The 17,355-nt window shown below is 47.8% G+C and overlaps 1 protein-coding gene across 2 annotated transcripts in view; it reads right to left on the reverse strand.

Moving 5' to 3' along the window:
• Window positions 1-17,355, reverse strand: part of fam49bb (family with sequence similarity 49 member Bb) — a 63,928-nt gene that overhangs the window by 23,518 nt on the left and 23,055 nt on the right. For both annotated transcript variants that reach the window (XM_035414429.1, XM_035414428.1), the window contains exons 2-3: window positions 12,799-12,890; window positions 9,010-9,050 (exon numbers count right to left, since the gene is read on the reverse strand). The gene's annotated coding sequence lies outside the window, so the exon portion shown is untranslated. The remainder of the gene's footprint in view (window positions 1-9,009; window positions 9,051-12,798; window positions 12,891-17,355) is intronic.

The following is a 17,355-nucleotide window of genomic DNA, read 5'->3' on the forward strand; positions in this document are numbered from 1 at the left end:
CCCTGCGTACAAGCTCCGGTGTGTGGTTCCCCGATCAGGGCCGACCAGTTCAGCAATCAGCAGCTTACGCCATCGTAAGACCCGGGGAGGTTTCACAGCGAGGGATTCACACGCTGACTTTCCTCAGCTGCTCTGTCAAATACTGACTGACCCAAAAAAACCGGCAGCATACAGTACCTGAGAGCCCTAATTACAGCCAGCCATTTTTTTACATTACATGAAATAACTTCTGAAATATTTCCCTCTATAAATATTTACCAGTGCGCCTCTATTAAATTTTCATATTATATTTTTACTGAAATGCTAAATACATACATTTACAATTTAGAAGCAGCTTCTTTTGTTTTTTTTTACTAGGGTTATTTTTTGTTTTTCTACCCAGTTATTTTTTTGCTTTTCCGCCCAGGGAGAGTAAAACCCATAACGACGTATTAAAAAAAAAAAAAAAAAAAAAAAAAAAAAAAAAAAAAAAAAAAAGTAACAGCGGTGGATTCTGTCAGAGCGCAGCATGCAGTTACTGCCGCTGTGGCATGTATGCCATTAAAAAAAGGTGCATGTGCACGGTGGGGAACATTAAAGCACTGACAGGGGAGGATGGGAACGAGGGCAGGAGAGGGGTAGCGGTGCTGTGGCAGGACACGCCCGGTTCAGGCCCCACGGCAGAAGCGCCCCCCCCCCCCCCCCACTCGAACGAGGGGGGGCGGGGGTGGGGCGGTTTGTTTTTGTTTGGCACCCCCGCGGTCCGTTCTCTGCGTTTGTTTCCGAGGCCGGGTGGGAGAGAGAGAGAGAGAGAGAGAGAGAGAGAGCCGGATTCTACTACGAGCCGGCCGTGCCGCGCTCCCATTGGCTGAGGCCCGCTCCCCCCGGTCCTCCGCTGTATCCATGGAGTCAAAAAAAAAAAAAAAAAAAAAAAAAAGTGCTGGTGCCAACTGAAAACAAACCGGCAGCCAATCGCAGGCCGGCTTCGGGGAGGAGAGGGCACGTAGTAGTGAGACTTTAAAGAGTGTGAATAAATGAATAGGAATAGAGTATTGCACCAAAAATGGGCTTCTGGAAGAAAAAAAAAACAGCCGGGAACACAAAATCTAAAAATAAAGTGTGCTCTGTGCAGAAAATGAAAATGATGGAAAAGGCCTGTCGATTTTTTTCCTGCCTTTTTTGCTTGCATCCCAACATTTAATCATCTGGATACGATTTTTAAAAAAAAATACCAATAATCACACAACACCGCTGGCATTTAAGATAAACGTTTTAAAGGTTTGTTTTGACTTGAAAAATTAATGCTATGATTAAATCAATGTTCTAAATGGTAATCCGGACTCGATATTAAAGGAGATTCAACGGCATCGGTGGTAAAGGTTTCTGTGCCACGCCCACTTGACATTTCACTGCGAAGAAGCGTGAGGAGAGCGAGAGAGAGTGTGGGGGGGGGGGGGGGGCTCCGAATAACCCACACAGGTGGCACACGCTCACGCCCCTTTTCCGTGACGGCCAAATGGCCCGCAGCGACAGCACGGCACGCCTTTCCAAAATATATATGATGCTGCGGTCCCTTATTTATCATAATGTGTTACGGCATGCAGACCCACGTGCCAGCTGCAGCATAAGAACGCTCCGCCCCTCTGTCGGGGAGCGGGCGGGGCTGAGAGGACGCTCAGACTCGGGGGCGGGCGGGTGGGCACAGCAGCCGGGATGGCAGCCGCGGAACGGGGCGGGCAGCTTTAAACTTGACCCAGTTTCCGCCGGCGACGCGCCACATCGCGTTAGCCCCCGCTCGACCGGCCGGGGGGGGCCCGCGGGGGGGGCCCGGCTTGACGGCGCCTCGTTCGGACAGGCGGAAAACGGGGGCGCGCTTCCCAAACCCGGGCTCCCTACGCGAACGCCCCCCCCCCCCTCGCGATGCCCCTCTCCGGCCCCCTCGTCCCCAATCCCTCCTCTTTCTACGCCGCCCTCAAGCGGACCAAGACGGGGCGCGGGTTCGGGCTGTCCGCCCCTTCGGAGGGGCGCGGCCGCCGTCTCCTGGCCGAGGGGGGCGCGGCCGCTTCGGTCTGCGTTCGCTCGCCGTCTCCGCCCGCCTCTCCTCGGCCCTCCCCTCCCCCCACCGCCACTTCCAGCTAAACAGTAATAAATGCGTTCTTCATCCATTACGCAGAATTAGGGTGGAGATGCAGGTTATCCACAGTCCAACAGCAACCCTGCGCTACAGTCAACAGCCGAGTCAATCAAAGGGCTCATTTTCATTAATTACTATAGATTTCCTTTCAAGCAAATGTTCCACAAGCCTAAATTTCAGGTCCTTGATTACTCTTATTGACAGTATTGCATCAATAAAAAAGGGAAAACAACGACTGAATCAAGAAATCTGATTTTTAGAAGGGGTGTACTCTATTATTCACGCTTTACAATGAATGCTGGAATGCTTGAGTCCGTTTGATTAGCACTGCTAAGGACACCGGTACAGGGAAAAACGATGCTCTCACTGCTGATTCGCTTACACTGTGAGATACGTGTTAATTATACAGTGATATATGGGCCAATACTGACTGGGCGGAGCGTATCGATCCACGCGAAAGCGCGCCTACAATCCAAATTTTCCCCCGCCCTGTCTCCAGTCTGCCTGCAGCAGGAGCCGAGAGGGATCACATGACCTTAGATGCGGCTCAAACGTGGTTTCTTTTCGCATTCCTTCCGCGAAACTTCCAAGCAACTACCAATCCCGACGCCCGTTCACATCAGAGCGCATCTAAAAAAAAAAAAATTTTTTTTTTAAAGTTAAATCAAGGGCCCCATAAATTATTACTTCAGATGAGCTTGTGCTGATGGAGCAGAAACGTACTCCAGGAAGCCTCCTCACAAGTGCGTTTCATTGCGGGGTTTGACCAGATCAATCCTGATGTTTGCGAAGACAGCCTAAAAAAAGAACAGCAATGGAGGGAGAGGGAAAGGGCTTTAGGAGAGAGAGAGAGAGAGAGAGAGAGACGGAGAAATGGAGGGAAAGTTTCCAGGTCATGGAGAAGGCACGTTCTCCGTTAGCCCCTGAGCTGCAAGTCAGCGTTCTGCCTCGGTGGGCATCGTAAACCCTTTGGGCTCGGCAACCCCCCCCGCCCCCCCCTTCCCATACCCCACATTCTAACAGCAGGAACAGCGAATCTCTCTCTGGGTTGGGTGGGGGGGCTGTAACCTCGTACTCCACTTATCTCGTACTGTACTCTACTCCAGTGGAGATAATTCCCAAATAACGCCTCAGCTTTGTATTCCTCTCATTCTCCGTGTCACTGTTATTTTAATCGATGGCCTTGCTGCTTGCGCTGTTCCTTGTCATTACTTATTAATGGTGGGACGTTAGGAAAAAAACCACTCATGAGTTTTGTATGGCCGCCTCCTGCTGTGAACCTCCATGTCCGCTTTCCCGTTCTCCTATTCGCGTCCGTCTCACACAGTCTTTCAGCAGATGACTGTGAGGATGATGGATTAGATCCTGCGCTTATTAGCGCCTTAACGCAGCCTTAACGCAGCCTTAACGCAGCCTTAACGCAGCCTCAGCGCAGTGAAATCTGTACCGCGGTGCAGGCTTCCTAAACGCTCAGATGCTTGGGCGCACTGTGACCGCAAGGGACAGTTTTGCCGCGACGCTTGCCGCGGCACCCCCCACCCCCCCCGGCTCTGGGATAACAGGGGTGATGTCGCTGCGCCCGAGGGCTCCCGGACGCGAGCGGCTCCGTTTGGCTGGCTGCGCCAGTACGCCGCGTACGTTCACTCGGGGTGACCTTTTCCTTCGCCGCTGATTCGCCAACGTCACCGCGTTCTAACGCTTCGCGCTCGGCCCAATCCGACGGAGCCGGAATATTCCGGAATAAGCATAATCGTTCATCGTAGTCGAAGAAAACGTCTATAAAGAAATAAACATTTTTTTTTTTAAACTGTGTCATGACAAAATGGAGGTTGATTTATGAGACACACTCAGTGTATGGCCACTTAGCCAGTTTGGGCAGGGCTCCGGACAGCGTGCTGTAGTGCGGTTAAAAAAAATTTTTAAAAAAGGAAAAAAAGGGGAAATGACTTGCTGTCAGGCCATCTCTCAATTCGGAATGAGCGCGGCGCCCTCTGCAGGACGCAGTCGGGAGCACGGACGGCACGGCCGTCGGAGGCGCAGAGCCACGCCCCTGGCTCAGGGCTAGTCACTGCTGCAATTACCCGATCTATAAAATAACAAGCCCGGGGGCTGACGAAACGGCTCCGGAAGAAATACGTTACAGATAAATAAATGTTTTATACCTGAACGCAGACACGCCTGCGCCTGTTTACTGCCGCTGCCGATATTAATGCGGTCTGCCGGTTTAGGGCGCCGTAAAGCAAGCGTTGAGCGGGACCTGAGTACGGGGGTCTGTCGGCTGACAGGTGGGCTATAAGGCCCGGGGCACTGCACTGCTGGCTCAATCTGTTAACCCCCCGCTGCCAGGACCAATTAACCTTCGGCCCTCGTTAACAGCTCCCATTTCACCCCGGACAGTTTTCCGTTACACACGGCACAGACGGAAATCGCAGGTACCGCACGCGGTAAATCTTAACTTTTTGAACGCTAAGACGTGTACTGTACACATCGTCAATGAACACATCGTTTCAAGCGCCACGTAAATTTACATCGTGAACAACAGGCAAAACTGCATCCTGTCCCGTAGAATCATAAATTCAATCCATCAATGGGACACTCATCCCAAATAACTTTTGCGAAAGACGGAAAAAGGATTTTGGGAGCAGGGTTTCAAAAAAAAAAAAACGGTCACGTGAGCTTAGATAGGTGATGTACTAAGTGGCTCTTTTTTTTTGAGGGAATTCGTTCTTATAGCTCACGGTGATGGACTGCGACCCCACCGAGCGAGGGGCGCTCGCCCAGAAAGAGCCCCTCGCCGCCGCCGCCGCCGCCGCTCTCCGCTCCGCTGCCGCGAGCGTGCCGTCCCCGGTCCGCTCCCTCCGGGGCCGTACATTCCACAGCGCCGCCGAGGCGAAGCCCGTTCGGGGCCGACCCGCACGAGATCGGCCGCTCTAACCGCGGGCCGCCTCCAGGCCCCGCCCGCTCCCCGCCGCGGCACGCCCTCCCCACGCCCGCTTGCGACCCGGCCCGGCGCGTTACGGGCCTCCGTTAAACCGCGTCTCCCCGGGAGACCAATCGCGAGCGGGGAGGGGGCGGGGCTGATTCATGGTGGTGGAATGCGTATCCTGTGAGGACAGGGAGGCTTAAATCCTGAACAATGCTCTGACCCCTGAAAACCAGCTTTGTCACTGAATACAAACAGGGGGGTTTTAACGTCAGAAAGTAAATGTCCTTAACAGCACTTACTCTGACTTGATTTATTCATTTTTGAGGGTCATTCCATTGTTAACTGGCCTGCTCATCTCTACCAACCAAAACGAGGCCATCCAGCCCCAAATACTGAACGGCAAATTCCACTGGTCTGACTAAAACATCCTGGTAGTCACCATATTTATCCCACAGCATACCCACCCAGTACTAAAGGGCTCAGGGATGCACAGATGCCTGGCCAAGAGCGCCACCCTGTGGCTAAAGCACTCACTGCCTTTACCACATGGAGGAACATTGCAACAATTAGCCTATGTGCAATGATGACATGCTGAACATTATTGCATCGTAAAAATAACTTAATCCACACAAATGCATATCAATATGAGTAATGAGATAAGGGAGACCCTCAGGTGTGAGCAGGCACAGATGTGTGAAACTACTTTCACAGCCCCTACATGCCGTCGTTAATCCAATTGCAATTAAATTAGCCATTTAATTGCAATAATTACATGTGTGAATGTGCTAAATTATATTCATCTGATATTAGCCTGTGTGCATACGCCAAGCACTTATGACATGTACCTGTATAATAGCTTCTAATATGAGAAATCTGAAAATGTGAAATTTGAGTTAATCATCCCAGAACAAAGCTAAAATGATAGGCTCAATAATTGGAGGCCTTACGGCAATCTTTACCATTCATTAAACTATGGTCTTCACATTTCGGGGGAGTCCTGATTTGAAAAGCACTACTTATGTAGCACAACCTGTACAGACTCAAGTTTTTCTTACAGAGAGACAGAAATTGATAACTGAACAAGAAAAAAATGACAATACAAGTCCTCAGGCTAGTCAATGCGCATCAAGTAATATTAGGGTCTCTAAAGAGAACAACATTACAGGGGTAATATTACAGGCTCAGAGAAATGACGGAATTGGTGAAGACTGACAGAGAGCAACTAAAGGATCAGGGGTCACTGTTAGAATCGCTAAGGTACCTGGCAGTGCCACCAGGTTGAGAGGAATGATAGAATTACTAGAAACGGAAACTGAGTGGTATTACAGGTACTAAATTTTAGACTTTCTAAAGAAATTGAAAGACTGATATTACAAGATTACATTACTGAAGAAGTTTAGGTGAACAACATATACTAAGTGAGAGTGATACTATACATTCTGTGAAACTACCACAATGGATTCAGTTATTCATATAATTCAAACTCGGTCTAGACTAACATTTATTATTTCTCATTACATATTCATTCATGCGATGCATATTTGATGGGCTCATAGGAGAGGCAGTATTATTCTTTCTCGAGACTGTCTGAACAGCACTCCCTTCTACAGCATGTAATATATCTGCAAGGGCTCTTTTCACATCTCAAATGCAAGTCACTGACGATCAATCTGCAAACAAATGAATGAGCTTGGTTTGTAACAAGCTGGTTCCATCTGTTAATGATGAGCTCTTGTATGATAAGGCTTGTATAACAAGGCTTTCACTTGCTACATGTTTGTGTACAGAAGCACTTTATTGCAGCAGCATTACTGTCTTAACACTATTGCAACTGCCATAAGAATTCAAGGCACAAAAAGAACCATAGGACGACCGATATATCTATGGGCAAAAAAACAGTATGTTAATGGCAGAATAGCTATGCTCATAAAACCACAGCAACGTCGAGCCAGTAAAGGTTAAAGTCACGACCATAGACTGAACGATACTTATAAATCTCTCATAATGACTGATTCATTTACGGTTTAACAGCCTATTAATAAAAGATGCCCCCATGTAGGACTGAAATACAAGCGGTTTAATGTGGTCTTAACACACTACTCAATTTCCCAGCATTCCTCTGCACTCAGAAGCCGCATCCTTTATTTTGGTTTTAAATATTACCAGGAGATGGCAGCATTGTTTCATATGACACGTCGACACACGTAACTGTTTAAAGGTGTGAGATCACAAATATGTGATTAGAATGTTCTTAATGCTCAAATGCTGATGTAACAATCATTACTGCAATTCTAGAACACAGACCTAGAATTCTGAAAAAACATTACAAAAAAGCCACCTCTTCAAAGGGTTAGAGGAACATCGTTTTCTGAGTTTTTCACATATTATTTCAGTTTTAGGATATGTTTTCGATTGGATCAGCTAGTTTATTTGTGTGATGAAAGGATTTACTTGTTTCACCACGGTTGGCATAAGGGGCATTCGGGAGTTCCACTTCCTCCAAAGTAAGGAAGCTTTACTTCCTAAGCTGCATGCAACCTGTGACCACTACACTCAAGGAAAGTACCGGTGCGATTTAAACATTGCTATTTAGGTTTACAGTTGTGAATAAACAATATAAAATCAATGTGTTTCGCTGTACAACCACTGAAAAAAGTTACTGTGCAAGCTGCTTTGGAGCAAAAAAAAAAACCACACAATAAAACTGAAATGATATCAAAAAAGCCATGAAGTGAACTACGCCTCCCACCACTTTCCCCCGGCCTGGCTTTTTAATAACAGGCAATCAGTGTTGAGCGCACGCCTACGAGGCTCGTCGAAATCGCAGCAGCATCCGTGCAATTTTCGCCTCTTTGTTGTTTACCGTTAACTGATGCAAAGGTCTATAGCGACAAAATCAGGCTTCAACTGACAATGAAGATGCCTCATTACACCCAGAGAAATACAAAAAAAAACAAATGACAATAATTACTACCGATGTCCTAAAACCTATCACCTGTATTGCGAAGCAAAATATAGATTGGGAAGCCACACACAGTGTAAGAAAAAATATGGGTGTCTTTGATGACCTTATCTGTTAAATTCTACAGGACAACCGTACAGCTGGCTTATATTGCCGGTCGGGGGGAAGCTTCATGCTTAGAAGGGGCGTGGCATTCCTGTGACATTTGCATGACGTGAGCATTATTTTGTCATTTTTCATTAACCACACAAGTGCAATCCGGACCTAAGAGAGCAGCGAAAATTTGGCCCAGTCCGAGGGCCCATCCTCTACTGCAAGGCTGCCCAACCCTGATCCTGGACATCTACCATCCTGTGGGTTTTTCATTTCAACCCTGATTTGGCGCACCTGATTCCACTAATTAGCAGCTCAGTGACATCTCTCGCTGTTGAACGAGGGGTGCTTTGTTAGGGCTTAGAGTGAAAATCTAGAGGACGGTAGATCTCCAGGAGCAGGGTTGAGCAGGCCTGCACTACTGCAATGAGGAACCGCACCTTTGCCACCCGCAGGGCTCGCTCAAAGGCTCGGTCACGTTTCTTACATTTATCGGAGGAGCAGGGCGGTGATGCCCTGCCAATACCTCTATGGCCACTTCCATGGAAACGGAGTACGAGACCAGTTGGTCCTGAGCTGCGGGTGCTTGCTTCCCCATGTCACCCCCCCAACCCTTTGCTGCTCTGGGGAGGATGGGGGGGGGGGGGGGGTTGAGCTGAGGAGAGCTTGGATTCGTGCTCGTGTAACTTAAATAGCAAGGAAGAGCAAAATGCTTACCAGACAGAATCTCTGGAACAGGAAGTAAGAGCTCTCAACACGGGAGCAATATTTCCAGAGCTAATAAGCTTGAGAAAAATAAAATCGTTCTATGCAGGAATGATAACCGGTGATAGAGGATGTTGTCAAAATTAAACGAGAGCAAGCTGTTCTGAGATGCTCAGTACTGAAATAAAATTTTTACAAATGTTTCCTTACCTTTAACCAGTGTTTTTTTCCTTGGAAACTTGGCTCACAAGCTAAAAGGAAGAAGAAAAAAAAAGACATCAGAAGACTGCACAGGAAAAACACATTTTCAAAGCATTTCATTTTGAACATATGCAGACATTAATCACACAAAATGCTATGTCTCAAAGCTAGCAGAGAGCATGGAAAGGAAACATTTTATATCCCCAACTGCAACTGGCCACATTCTTAGCTTGGTCAGAAGATCAACACCCTTCCCCCACTCTAAAATAAGAAAATTTGCATAAATGAAAACACTACTTTAACTGTGGGAAATTCGTTCGCAAAATGACAGACATTACACCTCATGCTATATCATTACAGACAATCTGCCTGGGTGTGATATTACGTATTCATTAAAAGCATCCTCAGGCTCGAGCCTGCGCTGAAGCTAGCCACGAGCGCAGTGCATTAGCTAAAGCAGCAAAACAACCATTTCCTTCGAGCTGCGGGGAGCCCAATGAATCACCCGAAATGCTGCTTCTGCGGCAGCGAAGCGGGGGAACTCTGCCCGCGTGCCTACTGTGCGCGAGGCCGGCCTCGCCTGGAGGACAAGGCCACGACAGCGTGTTCCAACAGCTCGGCGGCGGGCTCATTAAATTAGGGCCTAAACCCGCAGGACCGCTTGGCAGGGCACCAGGAAAGGACTTTGCCACCCAGACCTTGCAGACTCTCCGTGCTAAGCCCACAGAAGCCAGTGCCCAGAGATCAGAGTAAAGAATCGACCCAACCTATTAAAACAAAGACACCTATATCAAAACTAAGCAGTGCAGTTCGATGGGAATACAACCAAGCTTCCATGATCTTTCTGTGTTGTGAATTATATGAACTGGAAACATTTCAGCAGCACCAGCACTGACAATGATTGGGGTGCAGGATACGAAAGTCCTGGGGCTGATATCAATAACCAATATTTGGCTGGCCGCATTGGCTGACACCGATAACACCGTTTTACGTTATGACACCAATGCAACATGCAACCAAATTTCCACATTCATGGCAGAAGCAGATGAGCGTAAACATCAATTTCTGCAGGAAATATATTACAAATTGTATCTGTATAACAAAATAGGTGAACTTGCTTACTTTATTAAGCGGACAGCAAGAGTCTGGGGAGCTACACAGTCAGTATAGCTTCTCTTTTTTAGCCGGTAAAAATGACCAACTAAAAATAAATAAATAGAAGAAGCTCAGATGACCATGATTAGGCTCCATTTTGAGCATGACATTTTCATTTAATTTACAGCATCAGCAGTTCCTCTCTGGCCCATGTATTTTCTGTCATAGTAGCGGTCTGACATGATCTTAGATTATCAGCTAACATTTAAGTTTACTTTAAGCTGTTAGTGGCCAACACCTATATGGCCCTGATGCCATTGTGAGTCCCTATGAAATTTACAAAAAAGTATGATTTATGACAAAACTAAAGCACATTGCCATTCACCAGAGCTCTACAAATCTGTTTCGTGCAGGCCGACACGTTGCCAGTTGTTCACTTCTGGAAAAACAGACCCCTGTGACACGCGATGAATCGGGTCGGATTCCTCAAACAAGCTCCCGGGCTCTTCGCCATGTGACCTGCGCAACCGCCACACCGCGACGCAGGAGTCTATCAAAAGGCTCTCAACCGCGGGCCATTGTTCACAATCAAACGATAGGGGGCAGCGCCGCTGCTCGGCTGCTAGCGGTGACCTCATCGCTGACCTTCGACCCCGAGTTGCATAAGCGCTCTGGGCTTCGGGAAGCGGGAGGCAGAAGTGCCCGCGTTGCTCAAGCCTGTTCCAGTACCCACAATGCAACGCACTGACTTCAGACCGGCGGCTGTTGCGCCAACGTTCGCCTCGTGAGCCCGACGCAACGACAGCAGCGAGCTGCATTAGCGCTGTAAATAATGGGAGCAGGAAACCCACCCATTGTTTCACTTGTAGTCAGCCCGGTGCTAAAATGACTGTTCGCCAAACTGTCGAACAGACTTGGCTGCGTAGGTTGTTTTCTCTGCGATGACTCACTCGAAATGTTTTGCAAAGAGTACACCAGTCCGTAATAATCAATCACGAGTTGCTTCTACACAGCACCTTTTATGATCTAAAAGTGATTTACAGTTTAAAAAAATAGGAAAGGGAAGCCCACCTCAGCCACTGCCAGTATGTGTCAGCACAATCCTGGGTGATGCACACCAGCTATTTTGAACCATCACACATCAGCTGAGTTGGAGAGGCAGGAAGTCATTAAGCCATTTAAGCTGAAGGATGGTTAGGTGACCTGCTTGAAAGAGCAGGCTGGAATTCAGTCGGCACACCAGGGAACCTCCTACTATTAAGTGCTGTGGAATTCATAATGACTGTGGTGAGGCAGGTTTGATGTTCCAGGCAAAAAACAGCAACGAAGACTGCCCCCTACTGGCCTCCCAACACCACTTTCAGCAGCAGGTTACTGTCTTCCATGTAAGCGCTAAACAAGAATGGCCAATATTTGCTTGAGCCATTACAAATGAGAAAGTCAGAGGGACACATGTCCACTGGGACAAGCACAGGGTATGGCTAATAGCTGTGGAATTGATTCCAGAGTATGTCAGTACCTGACTATAACTGGGAAGTGGCTGAGACAGGACACAGTTGGCCACAGCCTAGAAATAAACTCAACATTGTTTGCTATGGCGCAGATTCGGTACTATTTGTTGTTGCCAGTAAAAAAAATGTAAAAGCCTTAGTTATGGCAAACAGATCCAATTAAACCAATATTGCCACCCCTCGAAGCAAACACACTGTTTCTATGTTGACTGAAAGGAGACAAAATCTCTAGCTGACTGCATTAAATTGCAATCGATGAATTAATGAATCATACAAACTGTCAACTTTGTCTGCTTAAAAAGGCATGTGCTGTCATGAATCAAAGTACTTACTATGTCACACATACGCATACGCATCATGAGACTGTCTTCACTTTAAAAGGGGCTTCTGATTGTCTACATATTTGCTGAGTGTAAAGCCATTAATCTCTACTCTGTGTGTGTGTGTGTATGTGTATGTGCGACAGAGGGAGAAATATGGCTTCACCTCTGAGGAGTCAGTGCTGCACATGGATTCCATCCCTCTACCATCTGATGGTTTGGAAGTCAGATGTCATTTTTTTTTACCCTTGAGCACAATAGTAACCTCATTTCCTTGATTGCAATAAACCATAATGACATTTTTACAATCTCCCTGTGACTCAAGGTTTTGTCACTCCAAGAAGTCATCAGTAGAGCAGCCATTTAAAAAGAAGAAAATGGCATAACACACAAGTCAGTGTTGCATAAAAAAATAACTGCTTTCCTCTCAATAAACACAGAAAAAAACCTCCCAGCATTAGTACTCTCCTGTATTCAAATGTTCGAAAGGAGCACATGACTGTGACATAACCGTTATAGCTGTTTCACAGAAATGTATTCTGGCTTTCAGAACTGTTAAGAGCCGCAACAAAATGAGATGACGTAACCCTCAGGTCTGAGGAAGTAGCCTACAGTATGTGACCTACCACTGCACGTATCCAAATGGAGTAAAGTACAGATACGATGCCACGCCGCGGATTTCCGAAATGTACCTTTGTAATCCAGGGTCTTAGAGGGTTTAACTGGCCGGTGAGCCAGCCGTGTGACACAAACAGACAGAGCATGTTGGCGTTCAGGCCTGGAGCCATGCAGGACTTGGGGGGGGGGGGTGGGGGGGGTCGGGGTTGGGTTGGGTGACGACAGAGCACGGCCACAGCTGGGTCAACACTCACCGGCAGGTGAGATGTTCAGGTCTCGGGGGAGGGGGGAGGGCCCAGCCTGGCAGACGGCCGAGGTCGCGCAGTCTTCCCGCCGGGGTCAGCGTCTGGAGAAAAGAAAAAGTTAAATAAATAAAAATCACGCAGTCGAGCATGTCGGCGACGCTTCGCGCCGACCGTACATCGCCGGCTCCTATTGGCCGGCTGCCAGCTCCCCGCCCCTCGCTGGATGTGGGCGGCAGTGTAGTATGATGGTCTGGGAACAAAAAAAGATCACGGGTTCGTGTCCCGGGGGCACTGCCGTTGTACCCTTGAGCAAGGTACTTAACCTGCTTTGCTTCAGCATAGGCCTATATCCAGCTGTACAAATGGATGCTATGTAAATGCTATGTAAAAGCTGTGTAAGTCGCTCTGGATAAGAACGTCTGCTAAAATACCCGTAATGGATTTGAAGAATTCCCAAGATCACAACTTGACTTGACGAGTACCTTATCACTTCCTCGGCAAATTATTTACTGTATTTTTGCAAATGTCACCATGTTGTAAATATATTAATTTACTTGTATTGCAAATACCTCTGAGGAAACCTCTGAGGTTTTTGATCCAAGCTGAATGTATTAATGCGGCATTGATGAAGTGCCTCGGTGCAGCGAACCGTATTCCAAGCAGCACTTTTCCTCCACAGGGAACACCCTGCGACGCGGTGATTTAATCATGTTGGGAGTGCTTCATGGGCATTATCTGAATTTCTGTCAGGCCCCATTTCTCGTATTTCGGTCTGAGCACTCGTGTTCACAATCTGGGCCGCAGTTTGAATCCAATATGTACAGGTTCTTCTGAGGAATCATTACGTTTATCCGACCACAAGCATACCGTATACAGTACAGGCCAAATGTATTAGGCCATCTGTGGTTAAAAACAAAACAAGGGAGGGTGGGAGGGAGGTGAAGGGGTAATTAAACTGAGTGAAACCTTATCCACCTTGTGTTTTAAAACCACAGACAGCCGAATACCTTTAGCCTGGAGTGCAAGTAAAACAGGCACCAACATTGCAAAAAATATTGGCTTGACTGTATATTTTCCAGGCAAGCAATCAGTTGCTACTGACCCTTCAAAGTTCAACCAACTTTTTAAAAAAAGCGTGTCCATGCAGCCTTGCTTTAATAAACTGAAACATAATATTATTGATTCATTGATAAGTGACACACAGCCTTGCACTATTCATTTCCTGTTTGTAGCAAATGCATCCAAAAGCCAGACAAGCCTATCTGCTGACATAATACCGCTGCACTTACCAATCAAAAGGAGTTTCAGTGTGACCTCAGCATCTGATTTACACCGGAATAAAGCAGACGGAGCGCAGCAGTTTTGTTTGGAGATAACAAACGAATGTACTCAGTTCTTGGCTGCCTTTCATAGCTTTGTACACATGAGCAGAATTACATCAAGCGCAAGTACCTCATCAGATTTCAGAAAAGAATTGCCACTATGCTTTCATCAAATCGAGGTAGAGGATGGCGAGCGGCAAGGAGAAGCGCGATTGGCTGCATGCCCACAGTGATTATAAGACCGTGTCACTTCCTTGTACAAAGTAAAATGCAAGTTACTAATGACACTACGAGCAAGCGCATACCAACAACTGATTAGATAAAATGAAGTCATGGCGACCGGTAAAGAAACGGTTAGAATTTTTGAGCGTGGATGTTTTTGGAAGTCAAGCCAACCGTTTAATAAAACCCCGGTTAGTTGCCTAAGCAAAAAATAAATATGACTATAAAGGCTATAGTTGACTAATTAATATTGCATTCAGCCACTGTGGTTTTATTTAATCATGTAAAAGCCTAACGGTGTTTTCTTCTTGAGAGAAAGAGAACTGAGTCGCTGGGCTCATTGTGGGGATAAAGGTCTCTGTTTATACTGCCGGGGCGATTAGCTCAAATTAACAATTAACCAAAAAAGGGATGCTTTGGGCTCACGAGGTCACGAGCGAAGAAACCACGCAAGCCTGCGAAACGGTGGCTGCATCACAGGAAAGGGCGCGGTTTAAAATTCAGGTCACACTGCTTCGGCTGTAGAGAAGCGCTCCTCAGCCCGGTCACCTGGAACCGGTCAGCCCCTGAAAACACGGGCCGAGCGTTTACACGCATTAATGCGGTCCGTGTTAATCATCAATTAAGGCTCCGCAGAGGGGAATAATGTTTCTGGAATCAGTCTGGCGAGGTCCTCTTCCGGAGAAAAACCTCTATGCAGCGCCTGAATTATTCACTGGCTTTACACCGGGCTAAAAAAACAAAACCGTTGTGGGTCCTGTGGATCTCTCTGCCAGAAGTCTAGTTTCCCGATGATACCGGGAGATGGGAGATGAGTCTTGAGTCTTAGCCAATGACGCCTCCATCCTGCGCAAAGCGTCCTGACAGCTTATTATCCGCCTGCCACGGGCTGAGCGCGGCTACGCTAACGGTGCTCGCTGTGATGCCTGGCTACGGCAGGGTCTTCTCACTGTGCTGAACAGGGAGAAATTCAACACCAGGCTTGATACGGATTTAGATGCTGTCTAGCCTGTAGGTAATCAGAGCAATTTAGTCAGGAAAATGGCAAGCATCGTTGGGCTGAATGGCCTGTTCTCATCATTATGCTATGTTATGCTATGCTATGTTGATGATACGCTTATTGAATAGACCAACCAACAGACTTTCTGCGTCACAGTCATGGATGTCTAAGCTCACTCTCATTTACCGACCAATAAAATTTCTTCATGGTAAAAACTGACACCATTTTGTGGTAAACAGTGTGAATAGTTCGTCACCAGAACCACATGACTGCTTCAGAGTAGTTCTACCACAGGTCTCCCTTACTCGTTATTGGTGACGATGACAGTGAGGCCAGCGTGTTCTATGGCAGCCCAAGCTTGCCATTCACACAATCCAGCAACACTAAAATCTAAACTAAACAGATTGTCATGGCTATTCCACACACCGCCAACGTCCAGCTAATGCAGATATCAAAGGAGCCTGACCCTTTCCAGCCTGCCCCTCAACAGAGAAATGCAAAACTGTCTCATGTGGCACAGGGTACAGATATTTTGTAAAACGGAATCCTGAGCATTCAAAACAGCTATTTATCATGGCACCGATCCAAGAAATATTATTTCCCCAAGCTCGCTTCTGACACAGCGTATTAAAACGTTAGCGTGTGTCTTAGCGTGTGTCAAGTACACAGGAGTTCTCACAGAAGAGCGGAGTGAAACGCAAAATTACATAGCAGGCGCAGGCCTCCACAGCTCAACAGGAAGTGGCTTTGAACAAAACAGAAGGGGAAGTTTCCACGCGCGAGCGTCTGTGCTACCGCTCAGACCTGCAGCAGGCTGGAGACAAGGGGAGCGGAGAGCACGGTTCTCTTATTGGTTCCAAAAATACGACGGCGCGAAAAGAAGGGCCGACGAGACGCGCGTCGCCTGCGAGGGTCCCGTGCAGAGGTCGCCGCGGCCGAGACCGCAAAGACGAGGCGGGGGCTCAGAGAAACATTCGAGACACTCAGCAGACAATAATAATAAATCACGACCGCTTCCTCCGCGTTCTTTTTGAATTATGATCAGCAGCGCCAGCGTATCGATTGGCCGTGCGTTATTTGACCTGTGACCTCGCTGCACAGCTTATACCAGCCATGTAGACAGCGCCGCCAGTGGGGCGGCCGCGCCTCTCTGACTTTGCATCAGATCGGCAGAGGGCGCGCACTCGCCTACCAGGAAGGGAGGTCAAACGGAAACAGGCAAACGCGAAGACGGGCCCTCTGGGTCGCCGCGCACAACCAGCGGCTGGCGGCTGCTTTGTTTCCATCGCTCGTTTTCCATCGAGCAGCAACTCAGAGATGAGCATAACGACGGCCGTAGATGGCATTGAGGTTTGGGGGGGGGGGGCGCAACAGCATTTACAATGACTCAAAATCAATTTTACAACTGATCAAATAACCAGAATAGACTTTCCACCCCCCACCCCCCCCCCATTGTAATGAAAACGGCATCCTTTTTCCGCTGTAACGAATTCGAAACCGACACGTGGTTCATCAAGCGCCGCAGAGCGTGGCGAACGCGAACTTTTGCTGTTCATCTCCAGCCAGACGGCGACGGCGTTCCTCCACATTCAGCTGAAAATTGCACTTCCCCCCTCCTCACCCCACCCAAAAAAAAAGAAACCTACAATACCAGTGTGCATACTTCTTGCATTACATCCTGCATTGTGCTTCCCTTTGTTCTTCCCTAACAATATATAGTCACAGCAGATGTTCCGAGGGGTAGTTTATGGAGGAAGTTCATAAGAGCTGCGCTTGTGCTGTTCTGAACACTGACAGCACTCTATAGCGCACACATTATCATAAGGCAACATTTCTCTAAAGCCTTTGACAAAGACGAGCACGGGGCGTAAACAGTCACCGCGCGACGCGGCATTGAGCCGTAACGGTAAAAGGCTCGCCGAACACGCGGTGCGCATTGCGACAGGCCGCCGTTTCCTTGGCGATGGGTTGCGCAAACGCGTTGTCACGACGGCAGAGTTTTGGGCGTCGGGCGCGCGGTGG

The sequence above is a fragment of the Anguilla anguilla genome, chromosome 4 (assembly GCF_013347855.1).
Source record: "Anguilla anguilla isolate fAngAng1 chromosome 4, fAngAng1.pri, whole genome shotgun sequence".
NCBI lineage: Eukaryota > Metazoa > Chordata > Actinopteri > Anguilliformes > Anguillidae > Anguilla > Anguilla anguilla.